Raw genomic sequence first — 17,317 nt, forward strand, 5'->3', positions numbered from 1 at the left:
GTAAAGCAAGCCTATTAACAAAAGGAGATTGGATTTTAAGTGAGTGCAAGTACAAAGAGTTAGAAATGGTTACAAGCAAACAAAAATGAAAAAATGCTTTCTGGTGGTTACGACTGAACAAATCAAGCTACAGACTTTTTTTTCATGGTAGTTTCCTTACGAGTCCACAATCCAGCAAGATGGCTGAAGGTCTCCCACAAAGTCCAAATATTTGGTACCTTTGTCTTCTTGGGTAAGGTGTGGGGAACCTCCAGCATGCTCACCTCTTCCAGTTCAACAGGGTTGGTCATGGGTGGGCTGCCCCGTGGGTTGTTACCAGAGCATCCTTAGGAAGAACCACTAGCAGCATTCAGTGGTTGTGGTTCACTATTCACAACCAATGATAGCTGTGAGATGTGGTGTGGGTTTGTCCACCACTTCTTGGAGCTCCCATTGGCCTGCAATTGCAAATCTACTCAGGTTTTTAAATAAAAAAAATAAAAATAAAAAAAAATGGTGACTTGCCAGCAGCTAACCCTGACAAATCATGTGCAGCCTGTGGGCTGGAAGTTCCCCTTTCCTGTCTTACATGAAGATGACTTGGAATTATTTGCCCTTCTGTTTATAATCGAGGACTTTTAGAAATTTGTTGTTCGGTTAAATACCCCCTCCACTTCCAAAGTAAACTATTTCAAGCTCTGAGGAATGCGTCATGGATTGTGAAGGTGAAGGAAATGTCATAATGTTTTCTTTCCCTCCTGGCATTTGCTAGAATGCAAACTAGTCTATTTTCTTCAATCTTCTCCCACTGATGGCTTGATGGTCCTCTTTATTTTCTTTGTAATCAGCATTTGATTTACCTCTTCATGTACCTTGGAGATGCCTTCCAATGGGGCAAACCAACATTCCTTGTTCTAGGAGGAGATCGTTAGCCTTGCCAGTCAGATTCCATATTAAAACATAATTTCTAATAGGTTTGTAATTTTTAATTTGTCGTTTGACTGCACACCACGCAATAATATTGATGGTCAGTCTGTTATTGGCTTTCTTTTAGGATCATACATGACACCTTTCAGATACAGGTTTTGAAATCAATGAATTGAACTCAAAGGGTCAGGCCAGAAACCTACTGCCAGATACCAATAAACTTCTTGCTTTGTTTCATTGAGATATTGTTAGTGTTTCATTTCCCATCTAGACTTTTAATAAAGACGTATCAAGGCTAGCCCCACTCTGACACTCCAAGTACAGAAACTTGCAGCCCACAAGGGACCTTGCCTCTATAGGGTTCTGCTTAAACTTCCCAAGGTCACAGATTCCCTGACCCTGGGAGGTGGCTGCCACCACCCACGTGAGTAACCATACCTTTAACACACAGGAAGACACACTTGGGATGTCTCCCTGTTGGGTAACCCAAGCTGTTAACCTTTCCTTAGGAGCGAGCTTGAACACAAAAAGGAAGAAAGTAAGCTGCAAGATGATAGATGACTTTTCAGTCTTAGGCATGCTTATACACCGAGCCTTCTCTATGATACAGGGATCAAATCATTGCCTTTAAAAGAGGTGATTTATTAACAAAATGAAAGATTTTCATGATAAATCACACTTGGGTGCTAGGTATTACAGTGCAATTTAAAAAAAAAAATTTAGGTCAAAGCACAAATAATTACTTCCTTGGGATTCAGTTTAGAAGTTACACTGTATGGGGTGGTTGGGTGGAAGGGGAATCAGTCATCCTAAGAAGTCCTGCACGGAACCAAAATAAAAAAATAATCTGATTGTGTCTGACTAAACATTTCCTTTCTACTTACATATCTGTATGCTCAAATCTCCTTGTCACCTGGATATTTACTGCATTCCTTGGCTACGCCTACACAAGCCCCAAACTGCGAAATGGCCATGAAATGCATATTCAGCGCTTCATTAGCAAGCGGGTGGCCACGGCACTTCGAAATTGAAGCGCCTCGCCGCCGCGCTGCTCATCCTGACGGGGCTCCTTTTCGAAAGGACCCCGCCTACTTCGAAGTCCCCTTATTCCCATCAGCTCATGGGAATAAGGGGACTTCGAAGTAGGTGGGGTCCTTTAAAAAAGGAGCCCTGTGGGGACGAGCCGCGCGGCAGTGAGGTGCGTCAATTTTGAAGTAGTGCGGCCGCCCGCATGCTAATGAAGCGCTGAATATGCATTTCAGTGCTTCATTAGTAAACTTCAAAATGGCCATTTGCGTGGCCATTTCAAAGTTTGGGGCTCGTGTAGACACGGCCCTTAAGACCTACTGAGGCTCAGCCATCTTTGCCTGTCTCCTCCAGCCGCACAAAAGAAAAACCCCTCAGCAGGTAACTGCTTCAATTAAAATATCCACCTCTGTTTCCCCGTTGGCTCATTGGATGCTTGCCAACAGAGAACCACTATCTCTGGGTTTAACCCTTTACAGGCATTCACTCATGACAACATGCATTTCTGATTTTGTACGAATTTCAATTAGATAAAGAGTAGGTTGGGGAAAACAGTAATTGTTGTTACCTAACCCCATTCACTACTGCTGGTGGGAATACCAGTATTCCCCCAATGGCCTATATTGTTTTGTTTACAACATTTCTTCTCTTCTCTGTCCTGGATGCTCAGCCATTATTCTATGCTCTGGTCTTTTCGCACACCCACTCTTTGCAACCACTCTTTTCCAACCCACTCAAAATACAGCCTTTAAAATAATCTTCTTTGTCCATGATCCACCAATGTAACCTCCACAATGATCTTTGTAACATTGCACATTGCATCAGATTTCAATGGCTTGTCTTTCCCTCACAGCTCCACCCAACCCCATCCCAGCCTACATGTCTTTCATCAACTCACTTTACTTCCTCAGTTCTATTGACAGCACCATTTACCCACCTGCTCATATCTTTCTCCCATTTTTACCCAAATGCCTTTTTCATGCAAGCCACTGTCCTTTCCTCATTTCCAATGCTCTGTCAGAAGCCCCTCTTCGAAGTTATGCACACGTTATTCCCTGTTTTACAGGAGGGTAGAAGCTCTAATTAAGGGCACGACTTCTCTGTGCTAGGTAATATGTAGAAACATAGTAGGAAACAGTTTCTTTTATGAAAACTTGGTGATCTCATGAGACAATAGGTGGGAATTAAAACAGAAGCACAGAGGTGGAGTGACTTTCCCCCATTCAGACTCAGACCACTGACAGAACTAGGAATATGACACAATTCTCTGGAATTTCAGTTCAGTTCCCTATCTATGGACTACTTTGCCTTCCTAAGACATGAGTTAGTATTTATAGTATTTCTTAAACCTCCAGTTCATCCTTCTCTGAATCACTCAGCATGTTTTCATCTTCCCTGTGTCTATTTTCTTTAGACTGTAATTTCTTTGTAGCAACCTGTTTAGTGTTTGTCTCATAGGATTCTGTGTACCTCATTGTTTAACAAATAATATATGATAATAAACAGGTCAGAGGCAATATGATGAAATATAGATGGAGTATGGTAGGCAAGTGGCATTGAGAAGGCTGTTCCAGGAATAAGGAAGCATTGTGTTCTTTTTTAAAAAAAAGGCAAGGTGTTTTAAGTAGGGGATTGAGCCCTAGATTTAGCAAGGTGCATGGACAGGGTGAAGTTTTACAAACCAGGAGATGAGAGTCTAACAGGCGATAAATGAAAGATAGGCAAAAGCAGAAGAGACCTGATAAATTGTAATTGGGAGACCGCATAGCCGGGTGGATTGAGCACTGTCTAAGGCTCAGACAACCTAGGTTTCTTCCTTCCTTTGCTAATGAAGCTCTTTGGCCATGGCTACATTAGCACCCCCCCGCTTTCAAAAGGGGAATGCTAATGAGCCACTTTGGCAAATGCTAATGGTTTTGCCTTCTTGCCATTTGGTTTTGGGAAGAAGGGGTTTTCGAAATCTGAGGGGTCCTTTTGAAAGGACCCTGTCTACACTGGCGGCTTGCATTTCAAAAGTGGCACTCTGGAAACACACGTGGCTGTCATTATGCTAATGAGGCACTGCATATTCATGGTAGTGCCTCATTAGCATCAGCTTGAAGTGGCTCATTAGCATACCCCCTTTCGAAAGCGGGTGCTAGTGTATCCATGGCTTTTGTGAACTTGGGCAAGTCTTTCCACGCTTCACTTTCCCTATTTGTAAAATGGGGCTGATGATAAAAAGTTGAATATTGGTTATAGAAACTAGATGTTAGGCCTGTTAATGACACTGATGGGCTGAAACTCTTTTATAAGTTGATGGACATAGAGACCAAAGCAGACCCTGAATAAAAACTCCTTCCTCTGAAAGTTTGGAATGTCTTACAATAGGCAGGCAGGAGGGAAACAACAATTCATTGTCCTTGGAAAGTACCACTTGCATTTGAGAGTTCTTTACAAATGAAGGTAAGAGAATTAAGTACCTTCCTGCATTTTTGGTCCACCTCAGAGTGCTACTGAAATTCTTGATAGCTTCATTTCACAAGATGCATCTGAATCAGCTTTCTCTTCTATCATATCCAGAGATAAAGCAATGAGGGAAGCAGGAAGCTGAGTCAGATGAATATTACTCTTTTTTGAGGTTTGTGAAATATTGGAAAAATCACTTTTTTATTAGTGAATGGTTCGAACACAAATTTCTTTCCACTTATCATCCACAACATGTCACAAAGGAGGGTGGAACTGGAGGTTATGGGATGAAAATGGATTCTTTGCAGCATGTTTACATGCGCTGCATTGTGGTGAAACTCATGGCAGCAGGGACACAAGCAGGCATCTAAGGGTGAGACTTCAATAAATACAGTTCAAGTCAAATTGCATTTAAGTGATAATAATGGCACTTGGGGCCAGGATGTCCAATTTCACTGCTTTTTTTTGAGACTTTCAAGGAATCTAATCAAGCATTTATTTGAGGAGAATGTGTAATTCTGTTTTTGAAGAACCACAACTGGAAGATGGAGAGAGGAGTATGTGAAATGTATCTGAACACCAAAAAACAATGGAGTTTAAAAGCCAAGGACAAAAGAACAAGGGGGAAACAATACAGGGAAAGAAGTGTACCTTGTCCCCATGTTTCTGCCTGTTAACTATCACCCCCTACACCCATCCTCAAAGAGAAAATAAACAGCTTATTGACAAGCCAGGGCAGACAGCACTCCAACCAGGTCAGCACAAGTAAAAGTTTCTCTGTTATATGCAGAGTGAGAAAACCAAGCTGTTCTTGCCTTTTCAATCCCAGCAAGGAAATGGCTTATAACGACTAAAGATGGATGCATCTTTTATCAAACACATATAGGAAACGCTGGGTCTACGTCTTTCACATTTTAGTGGCATTTTCAAGAGCATGAAGAATAATTAAAGCTTGCCACTGGGACATTCTCCTTTTTGTTCCAATTCACTAAAGGTGGGTGTCTTCAGTGAGCATCTTCTACAGCCCTGCAATATTTTTCTATGACTATAAAGGACTTTTCTTTTCTGTGGATTTTAAGTTTGCAGTAGGACGTTTTTGTTATTGTTGCTATTGTTCATTGCTGAAGGAGAAGGTTATTTGTTTTACTAAGATAAGGTTTCTAAAACATCCTGCTTTAAAAAAATACCACAAAACAGATGGTGTTTTCTCCCTTTTTCTAGTTATCTATTTTCTTTAAGGAAACTGAAATGTCATCTTGCCTCCTGGATAAATTAATTTTTTGTTTAAAATGAAGGCGAATAAAATAACAAACTTTGAGATAGAAATAAAGGTCAGCTGAGGTGGTCTAGCATGGAGCATTGCTTAACACAAAGTTATTTTGCTGGACTTCTGAAAAGAAGTTGGATTTTCTGCTTCCATTTACCTCTTAGCCTGATCCTGAGAAAACTGGAGCTTTTATTATTGACTTCAATGAGGACAGAATTTCCCTCCATGGGTCTGTACAGGTGTATAAACTCCATTGCTTTCCAAGATAATCCACAGCACAAAAGTTTGACCACACATCTGCACTTGAAGGATCAAAGCCTTACTGCTCATGTTTGAGCTTAACTTCTGCTTCTCCCTGAGGTTTATCCATTTTGACACAGCCTTTAATTAACAGACCCATATTCACATTGAGAAGTACCTTACTCCATGAATAGTTTCATTTGAATAGGACATAGAACCATGAGTGGTGCTATCTAGGAACCTCTTGCTTCATGCCCCTGTTTTGCTCTGTCCTTAAGAGTCATTGAAATCCTTTCATACTTCTGGTTTTCAGCTTAAAACAAGCAAACAAACAAACAAAAAACTGAGATAAAGATTCAGCAGAGGTAGTTGTCCATCTCTACACTAGATTAAATTATCTGGCTTTACCATGAGCAAGAAAAAGAGGCCTGTAGCTACTGGAGTTCAGAGCAACTCCACCTGTATTCCCCTTCTATGATCCAGGAACAGCATTTAGTGCAGACTTTAGGGTCCCCTATCACCTCTCTTGAGTGGAGACATGTGTCAGGCCCTCCTGACAATGGTATTTTCAGGCTGCACAGTCCCCTTGCTATAACGTGATAATTCAGCCAGAGATAACCTAAGCACTCCTTCTTACATTCTCTTTGGGACTCAATAGAGAAATTGCAAACAGTTATAAGCTACCCATGCACACCTATTTTATTCTGAGTATAAAAGAAAAAAAAGTCACAGAAAACATATCAAACAAAAAAGAACTTACACCTTCTAATGCACTGACCAAAAATCACCCCAATCCTACCATGGGTTCTGACACGAACAAGCCTTCAGAATTCCACCCACAGGTTTTCCTTTTAGCTCAAAGTTTATCACAGTTTCAGCTCACATCATTTTATAGACCTCAGTAGGCCTTGTCCTTCCAGTTTTTCCCTATGAAATTGAACCATCTGTGGACCAGAGGATCTGTGTGGTTTGCTGGAAAAAGAACCAGGCCCAGAGTCTTGTTGTTCCTTGTGAACGCAGTTTGAACTAGTATATGGAAACCTCTCCACTGAGTGGTTTTAAAGGGCTGACAAGCAGACAGAACAATTCAGCATTCCTCTCCTACTGAATTTTACCAGAGAATTTGGATTTAGGTCCAGTCCACCTCCCACTGAACTCACATTTCTGTGGGTACTGGATCACACGTCTAGGAATTGCTCAGATTATCATCAGCCCAGGCAGAGCAGCATCTGCCCCCAGCCAAGTCTGCTAGGTCTCTGACATACACACGATAGGTACTGTCTCCTTTGCAGCCTGTGTTTTCAGAAACAGGGACATTATCCAGCATTGCTGGAGACCTAGAAATATTAACATGCATAAATGGAAGTGTCAAGTCTCAGATTACATGGAGTTGTTACTTTTATATGTAAAAAAATATTAAGGCTGTATTCTCTGAAGTACAGAACCTAATTCTCTATTTTGTTTACCTTCATTTAACTTCTGTGAATCTCTGCTGAAATTAATGGAGTTCCATCTGAGCAAATCAAAGCAGAAAATTAGGCTCATTGGTCCATTGCCACAAACAAGCCCTTCTTTCAAACTATCTAGACTGAAACGTCTCATCTAGTGCACATTAACCAGGTTCTACTGCATTTGAAATACAGATACAGAGTCAATATTCCTAACTTCAGATGCAAAAATGATACATGCATACTAATAGAATAATCATGTTCAGCAAATCATAACCTTTTCCAATGACACACCACATGCCTTATTTTGCATAAAATATATCATCACTATGTCATAATCATACAATAATATACTATAAGGATTGTGGCACCCACATATATATATATATATATATATATATATATATATATATATATATATATATATATATATACTGGCTTAATGTTCCTCAGATATGCAGAATTATCTGCACTTGAGAAAAATTATAATCTATTTTTTTGCTAGGAGAGCTTACTGCAACTGCAGCAGATGTGAGTGAACCACATAACTTCTTGTGTAAAGCACAGTGATCATTTGAAATGACTCAGATCTGTCTTTCACTCTGTACAGTGGCTTACCAGAGAATATTTAGCCAATTTTACACATGCACAAAAAAATCCACTCCCAAAGCCATACCAAACTGAAAAACTCCTCTGTGGAAACACTTTTCTCCTGTGGGAGAAGAGAAAACGAAACAATATCTTGTGATGTTAGCCACAACACAATGTAAAACTAGAACATGCTCAGCTACTATGGTGATAAGGGTGGTACAACCATCTATATTGAATAAAATTGACATTTTAATGCTTTTCCTTCTGCTCTGAAAAATCACAAACCATTAACTATGCATGTAAACTTTTAACTGTAACTCTCCAATCAGTTATTAATATTTATTACTGATTTTACTGTAGTGTCTAGGTGGCCCTATCATGGATCAGAACCCTATTGTTCTAGGTTACGGATAAATACAGAATAAAAATATGATCTCTGACCCTAAAGACCAGACAATTTAAGAATAAAGCAAGAGACAGGATATGGATATACATAATGGGGATGCACAAGGAATCAATGAGACAATTTGGGTCAGCATGGTAGACACTCTTATCAGTACACCAGCGCTGTTGTCAGGCTTCAGTGTGGGCACCATAGAAATAGAGCATTTTAAGGGAGGAGACCAATAAGTTAGCTTTGTGGATGTTTATGTGCAGCTCCTCACAAACTTGGCATCGGGGGTAGCATTATAAAAAACACGGAGGTGTTAGAGTGGCCAATAGAAGCTGGCATCCCAGACAGATCTGAGTTGGCAGTGAACATCTGAATAGTGAATGAGATGTGATAGTGCAACTAGGCTATGAAAAACCATTAGAGTGAAAATAACTGTAGGTTGAACCTCTCTAGTCCAGTACTCTCTAGTCTGGCAACATTCATGCTTGGTCTGGCATGATTGTAGCTTGACAGCTGTCAACTTGTCATGAATATGGCCAAGTTTTCCACGGTCCCATAAAGTTTGTTTACAGACACAAAATCTGACTCACAGTGTCCTGTGCTGTTATTTAACTCTAATGTGTTCCTAAATGTCTTCTAAGAGATCTGTAAGCAGTGGAAGTGTTGGCAATGCTGCTAGACAATTTTGACCTCCTGTTGTTCAGCTAATTCTCTGGTTCAGCACTGGTCAGGTCCTGAGAGCTCCAGACAAAATAAGTTCAACCTGTAGATTATTTTTGATCCACTAGAAAAGAGGGAAAGAGTGAGGTGGGAAGCAAAGAGATGGTTGCTGTGCTCAGAGTAATAGGGACCACAACAATCTTTGTGAACGCTTTTAGAATGGTTATATACAGGATAAGATTGCATTTGTCAAGACTAGATACTAGAATGTTGTAATAACTGAGATTTGAGAAAATGAGAGGTAATATGAAAGTTTTATCAGTGTGGATCATTTCATTTCATCCTGCAGTAATAATGCATTTCTATTAGCATTTCAGAATTACTGGCCTATTAAAAGGTTTTAGCATCCATTACATCACACTTTTGTAATTTCTTGCCCCACAGATTAAGTTGATCACTGTGTTTTTCTTGTCCTTCCTGCTCTGAAAAGGAGCAAGACCTTTAAGGATACTAGACAGATCCTGAGAGATGGGTGGATCTTGTGTTTGTCAAAGAAGTTGCTGCAGATTATGGTTATGACAGAAGAAAAACCCCAAAACCCTAGATTATCATCTTCACCTGTTACTATGCTATTTGTTAACAATTATCAGCGAGGTAGATGTGTTAGTCTGTGTCTGCAAAACAATGAGAAGTCCTGCGGCACTTTATAGATTAACATATATAGTGGAGTTTAAGCTTTCGTGGGCAAAGACCCACTTCGTCAGTATGCATCTGATGAAATGGGTCTTTGCCCAAAATATCTGTTAGTCTATATGGTTCCACAGGACTTCTCATTGTTTTATTAATAATGCTTTCTTGAAACACATTCCATTTAGTCCATTAATATGTGCATGTCTTGAACTTCAAACTGTGTGTTCATTTCTGTATTCCAGATCAAATACCACTGAAATAAAGTCTGTTGTCACTCACAAATCACTCTGGAATTTCCTGTCAGCTAGGACTGCACTTTGTCTTTTTGAGAATATGACAGGCCATAGTTCTCTCCAAAGACACCACTTTCAAATAATTAGAGCAATAATATGATAACAGCTCAGTCTTTCATTTGAAGAATAAATGCATCTATGCTCATTTTTCCTATGGAGACCATGGATATTCTGATAGTCATAATATCTTTAAGGTGTAAATTTCAGTGGTGCAGATTGATTACACTTAACAGCTATGCCCTCGACATGTGTTAACATTAGATCAATGTATGACTTGTATTGCATACCACTTGCATTGTTCTGTTCCTAAGTGACCTTTGTGTTTTCATGTAAGTGTAGACATTCACACATAGACAGGCATTACAATTCATGTACCTTTTATTAGAATTCCATCAATCACTGACAGTTCTGTTTAAAAAGCTACACACTCTAGATGAATGGAACAGTTTTTCTCCATCTGTACATGACAGCTTTCATAACAGGTTGCAAGATCTCATCTCTCTTAGAGCCTGACTCTCACTTATACCAATTTGACACTGGAGTAACTCTGACTTTAGCAGAGTTATAACTGATCTGAAATCATTATGAGAGAGATCAAAATCAGTTATTCAGTTGATTAGGCAACTATTTCTTATGAAACTCAAGAAACAGAACAATTGTTGAATCAAATTCACATTGCAAGCCACACAGAAAGTAGGTAACATGCAGATATTTGTCCCAAACTCAACATAATGGGCTCAACAACCTTTCTCATTTACACTTGTTTTAAGTTTCCACTGATTGTAAAAAAAGTTACTTCTAATTTACACCAGTGAGAAGAAAATGGAGCCAAATGTGTTATTTGGGACATATATACCACTATTGTGCAGTCTTAATAACCTTCTTTGCGAGGAGATACATCCTCCAGGCTGTTTGTTAAAATAGAAGTAAGAGGTTTGTGGTCCATTTCTTCAGTGAAGTGCAGACCATAAATGTATTTATGGAAAACTTTGCATCCATAAACAATTCCAAGTGCCTCTTTTTCTATCTAATTATATTTTCATTTCACTGGCTTCTTTGTCTGGGATGCATAAGAAACGGCTTTCCTATTATTTCCTTGCAACTACAGTCCATTAATTTGAAAGCTATCCTGTGGTGCATTTGCTGAGATTCTAAAGGTAACCTAACATCAAACACTAAAGACTAGATGCTGCAGTAAGCATATCTTTGATATTTAAAACTCAGTCATGCAGGTCTGCCCACTGCCGTCTCCCAGTTTATGTAACATGGTTGTATGTCTCTTTCCAAATAGACTATTGATAAATTTATCCAAGTCATTTGCCATTTCTTAAATACAGAGCACATTCCTTTGACTAGAAGGGCTGAGCTTGCTTTCCATAGTTACAGTTTTTCATGAGCTTTCTAAGATGTCGGTATAATTCCCTGGTAGGTGCTCATATATTATATGGCCCAAAGGAACCACTGTGATTATCTAATCTGACCTCCTGTATGACAAAGGCCATATAATTTCCCCAAAATATTTCTGATTCAATGAGAGCATAGCTTTTTAGAAAAAAAATGTCTCTGAAATAGGTTTTTTTTTCTAGAGTTGTTTCTGCTGTCATAATTTTGATTTTAGCTGGATTTTTGCATGCTCAGCACCTCTGAAAATCAGACTAATTTTCCTTAGAAGACTACATAGAGAGAAAAATGGCTGCCTTAAGACACCCAAGTTTAAATTCAGGGAGAGCATTTCTGATTGTCTGCATCTCTGTATAAGATCATACTGTGCCCCTTTCCATGACACTGGAGCACATACCATAATGTTGCTGTATATGCAAAACAGTTTTTCTTTTTGTGGATATCAGACTCTGTGAGTATGAGTGTCCAGAAGTAATAAGAGAGATCTAGGCCAAAGGAGTGGTATTTTTAGTTAGTTACGAAGTTACTGAAGTTTGTGTTCACCCTAATCTCTTCTAAGACTCAGAAGTAAGTTTGAGTTTAGTAGGGACCATTGATGAAAATGAGATTGCTCTTGGGAGCCTGTTATGCTGAGTAACTAGACAGCAAATAATTAATGCATTGTACCTTTCAGAGTTAAGCATGAGAATTATAATAATCAAAGGTCCAGAAAGGGCACATTGCCATGTTTGAGTCTGAATGTGAGGGTAGAGAGACAGTATTCACAGACACCTTGCTTGGGAGTAGCAGAAAGGAAGTTTTGATGGCAGTGGCCATGCCAATACACAGGAGGAGCAGTGAGTTCAGATTCATGATGAGTCTCTAGACTTAATAGAATCACAGAATACTAGAACTGAAAGGGACCTCAAGAGGTCGTCAAGTCCAGTCACCTACCCTCATGGCAGGATCAAGCACCAGCTATATTATCCCTGTTAGATAATTATTCAACATATATTTCCTTTGATGCAGATCCTACAGTCACCCTAGGTAATTTATTCCAGTAATTAACCACACTCAGAATTAGGAATTTTTTTACTAATGTGCAAACTAAACCTCCCTTGCTACAATTTCATAGAATCATAAGGTTGGAAGAAACCTCAGGAGGTCATCAAGTTCAACCTTTGCTCAAATCAGAACCAGTTCCAATTAAATTATCACAGTCAGGTCTTTGTTAACTCAGGACTTAAAAATCTCTGGGTCTTTAATCTCTGGGTAATGCATTCCAGTGCTTCACCACCCTCCTGGTGAAATAGTTTTCCTAATATCCAACCTAGACCCCACTGCAACTTGAGACCATTGATCCTCATTCTGTCTTCTGTCACCACTGAAAACAGCCTCTTTCCACCCTCTGTTGTCCCTTTTTCAGGTAGATGAAAGCTGCTATCAAACTCATCCCAACTTTTCTCTTCTGTAGACTAAATAAGACTGACTCCCTCATCCTCACAAGTCATCATTTTTGCTTACTTAATGGTGGGTGTACATTTGCCCTCAGTGAAGAGTGGTGTTACAAAAGCAGTGAGAAAGCTCTTCATGAAACTTCTCTCTCCTCACTTATATTGTTTCATTCTTTCCACAATTAATCTTTAGTCACTGTGACTTTAAGAGCATCCTAATGGCAGAAGGCTGAATGTGTAGGACGGGTGTTTCAGGTGTCAGGTGATGTGTTTCAGATGACCTGCCCAATTCATAAGAACATAAGAAAGGTCAAACTGGAATAGGCTAATAGTCCATCTAACCCAGTATTTTGTCTTTCAGCCATGTCTTGTGACAGAAATGACAGAACTAGACAATTTATTGAGCATCCCAACCCTGGCTCAGTCCCAGCTTCTCATTTCCAGATATCTTGGGAGAGCCAAAGCATAGGGTTGTGTTCGTGGCCATAATGGCAATCATCATTGATGGAGCCTGTGCTCCATGAAATCACCTACTTTTTTTTCTAATTCAGTTATATTTTTGGGCTTCACAACATCCTCTGAAAGTTCAGTGTATCCAAATTCACTTTTGTCAGAATCTGTATTTTAAAAGTGTCATGTGAGAGGTCATTGAAAAATTAAAACTTGCTTATTGTTAATATTTTGTGTGATATGTACTGGGGGCAAACAAAGAGTTATGGATGAGTATTGAAATGATGTTACTAAAATGTGTTTGGAAGCAACGCATAACCCTGTCTGCCCTAGAGAAAGGCATGTGTATTTGTTTGTGAGACTCACTTGTCACCAGGCAGAGACAATTAAGGGACATTTACATAAAACATAATCAAAGCTATCAACTAACAGGTGGGTTAGAGAGCCTCTTGCAGGAGTCTGAATATAAAATGATGGGAACTGAATCAACTGTTTGTGTGTTACATTACTCTCTTGTAAAACAGTACAAAGTAAGATCCTTTCTGAAAGCTAAGACACCCTGGTGATTAATATCATTGTAAAATGTAAGTATTAGTACTACATGAAAAAATATGGATGCTTCATTATATTATGGTTTAATGCAGGGGTGGGCAGTAAGTAGCCCACAGGCCGGATATAGTTCACAAGTATAAGCACTTGGCAGACTGCCAATGCTTTATTTACCAGGGTATCTTCACGTATGGCTGCTTGTAGCTCCCATTGTTCACAGTTCACAATTCCTGGCAAATGTGAGTTTCTAGAAGCAGAGGGGGCAATGTCACTGCTTCACACAGGCCCCATTGTCTGGGGGTAATGAACTGCAGCTCATGAGAGCTGTGAGCTATCATGCTCAGAATGCTTAGGTAAATAAAACATCCAGCAATTAGCCAACAACAAATCCCAATGAACTGCATCTGGCCCTCAAGCTACTTATGGATAGAAATAAGTTTTCTACCAGACAGGTGGGAAGGCAACTATGATCCTGTGTCCAATTAAATAAAATAAGGTGTGACACCAAAAATGGACTCCTCTTGGGAATTCCACCAAAAGGATGAAGTCATACAAGATTACAAACAGCTTGTCATTTTGGCTGCAACTGTACACTTTAAGAACTGGTGAAAAAGTTTTAAGAGATTGTTCAGGTGTGGAGGTTGAAGATGATCAGTTATATTACAGTTTGTTGTTTTCTGTTTGCTTAGTTTAGGAAAGGGAAATGGAACAAAAGCTGGAGAAATATCAGCAAAGAAACAAGTTTAACAAAAAAGTGGTTAGAAGAGTTACGTAAACAATGTGGCCTGTTTTGTCTGGGGCAAAAGCCAAATGAGTTAAGAATTACACAACAGGAAGAACTGTTGGATCGAGAGAAATTGTTGGAGGATGCACCAGCTGGTGCATCAGGTGCAGTCAGACGTTCCAGCTCACCATGGAACCAAGAATGGATGCAGTTGGAGATGGAAAACTCCAGTTAGAAGGAGCTAGAAAAAAAGAGAAGTAACATGAACATGAGTACAAACTCCAGTACCTATAGAAGGAAAACTCCCAAGTCGCAACTCTCCATGCCCAAAATCCAAAATCACTGAGGGGTATTTCACAACTTTTGAAAAGATTTGTGAATTACAAAAAAAAAATCTAGAAAATCCAGACGACAACAAAGTTACCATCTTGTTTTAAAAGCTATAAGATAAATTTTTAAATGTGTTTAATACAATGGAGACGGAACAGGCTATGAAATACGCTGAGTTTAAAAAAGGCTGCAAAGGTTTCAAATCATTCCTGAAGTGTACAGAGTGAAATTCAGAAGTCTCATAAAGAATAACAAGATGAGTCATAGAGAAAATGTGTATGTAAACCGTTATGAAAACAGGCCCACAGAGAAGAGGAGGAGAGAATTATAACTGGTTGTTTGATCTTCTTGCATAGGAACAATTCCTGACCGTATGTTCTGAGGAGATCACACATGCATTCTGGAATAAATCCCGGGATTTTATGCAAAAGCGGCAGATCTAGCTGATGCATACGTGTGAGCTAAAGCATCCAGTGACCGCAAGACACATAGGGAGGGGCAAAAGCCTGGTGTAAAAGACAGACTCCCTTTAACCCTTGGGAATAAGGGTGCAATTGAGAGCATTGGCACTTACTTTGTTAAAATCAATCCCATTCTAAAAATCACACCCATACTCCCAGTACAAGAGAGTGGTCCAAGAAGGTGCTACCAGGGTGACTGCATTGAGCACATGATGAATAACTGCTCTAAACTGATAGAATACAAGACCACACCCCATTTATCCCAGGTTACGGGTGCTGCCATTTTCACAGACTCACCTCCAGGGCCATTGACTAATTTGTGAAGTTGGACCAAAAGGGGGTGGATATGCAATTTATTAAAGTTGCCAAAGTAAATGGCGAAGAATCCATAGGCTGGAGGCATATTGTTGTTCAGATTTTTTTAGTCAGGGAAAACATATTCATAGAGTGCATTTGGAATAAGGAGGCTTAGACTGTATCTTAAACACCGTGGCATTGGAAATCTTAGTGGGAAATAATATCTTAACCATGACAAGGCTGTTGATGTTGTAACTGGAAGTAAAAAGTACCACTGAAGACACAGACACTATTCTACACTATAGAGATCCTTCTAAAGAAGTTCTTCCAGAAGATACCTTCTGAAAAAATTCCTTTGGAAAGAGTACATCCACACACAAGAAAGAGGATGGAAAGATCAATCCACTCTTTCAATAGAGAGTGTCCACACAAACCTCACTCTTTCAAAAGAAGGGTCCAGGGACCAAAAATTCTGGTTCCATGAGGACTGCTCTTGCAAAAGAAGAGCCCTGTGGAGTGTCTACACATGTTTTCTTTCAAAAGAAGAGTTAAGACCAGGTGAGAGGGCAGAAATTTGGTCTGCACTACAAACATACAAATAAGTATGTTCAGAAAGTCAGGGAGGAGTTGCATGATGATCCAAAAGAACGTCACTGAGAAGTCACAGTTTGCACCCAGCTGGACCTACCATAACACTGTCAAAATTCACATACAATGTGTACAGAAATACTGAACATGCTGGGCATGGGAGTTATTAGAGTCAGAAGGGTCTTGTGTATCACCAGTTGTCTTGATCCCCTAGGAAGATGGCACCGTAAGATTGTGTGTTGATTTTAGAAAATTCAGTGTAGTCACAGTGCCAGATTCTTAGCCTATGCCTAGAATTGATGACATGGCTGATGTTTTAAGCAAACTAGATAAGCTGGTACATATGATCTTGATTTTAGTTTATTTCATGAATCTTATTATTTTATATTTAAGTTTATTGGTGAATATGCACACCCTTTAGATGAGGATGAACAGAAAAACCTGCTTTATTACTAATGTCGGACTGTATGAATTCATAAAGTTACCATTTGTGTCAAGTAATGCAGAAGACACTTTTTAGTGGTTTGTCAAGTGAATATTAAATGGATTACAGGTCTTTGTAAAAGCATATGGTAATATTGCTATTTATAGCTCCTCATGCGTTGATCACATGAAGCACTTTGGCATTGTACTATCAAAACTCAGAGATGTAGGTTAAAGGTAAGTATACAAATGGAGCAGCCAGAGTTTCTTATTCAGGCCATTGGGTAGACAGTGGCCAGTTTTCTCCAGAGCCCCTGATTGAAAGGTGGTCCACTTTTTCATAGGCCTGGTAAATTACTACCATTAATTTGTGTATGGTTTTAGTGACACTGTATCTGCAGTCATACATCTATATGAAAAGAAAAGCACATAAAATGTGCGTGGAAAGCCTTTTCTGGCCAGCCACATTTTTTTGACAAAATGTTTAAAATTTGTATGGATTCCATCAGACATTATGATAGAAACAGTACTGAAACAAGCAGGGAAAATCAATAAAAAAGAACCCTGTTGCTTTCATGAGCAAAACATACAGACACCCGCTGAACAGAATTAGTCTGTCTCAGAGACGGAGTGTTCTACTATCGTGTTATACTGTAGTGTAGGCAGTCAAACAACTGAGACTTACCTCTTTAACAACA

This window comes from Carettochelys insculpta, chromosome 1 (genome assembly GCF_033958435.1).
Source record: "Carettochelys insculpta isolate YL-2023 chromosome 1, ASM3395843v1, whole genome shotgun sequence".
Lineage (NCBI taxonomy): Eukaryota > Metazoa > Chordata > Testudines > Carettochelyidae > Carettochelys > Carettochelys insculpta.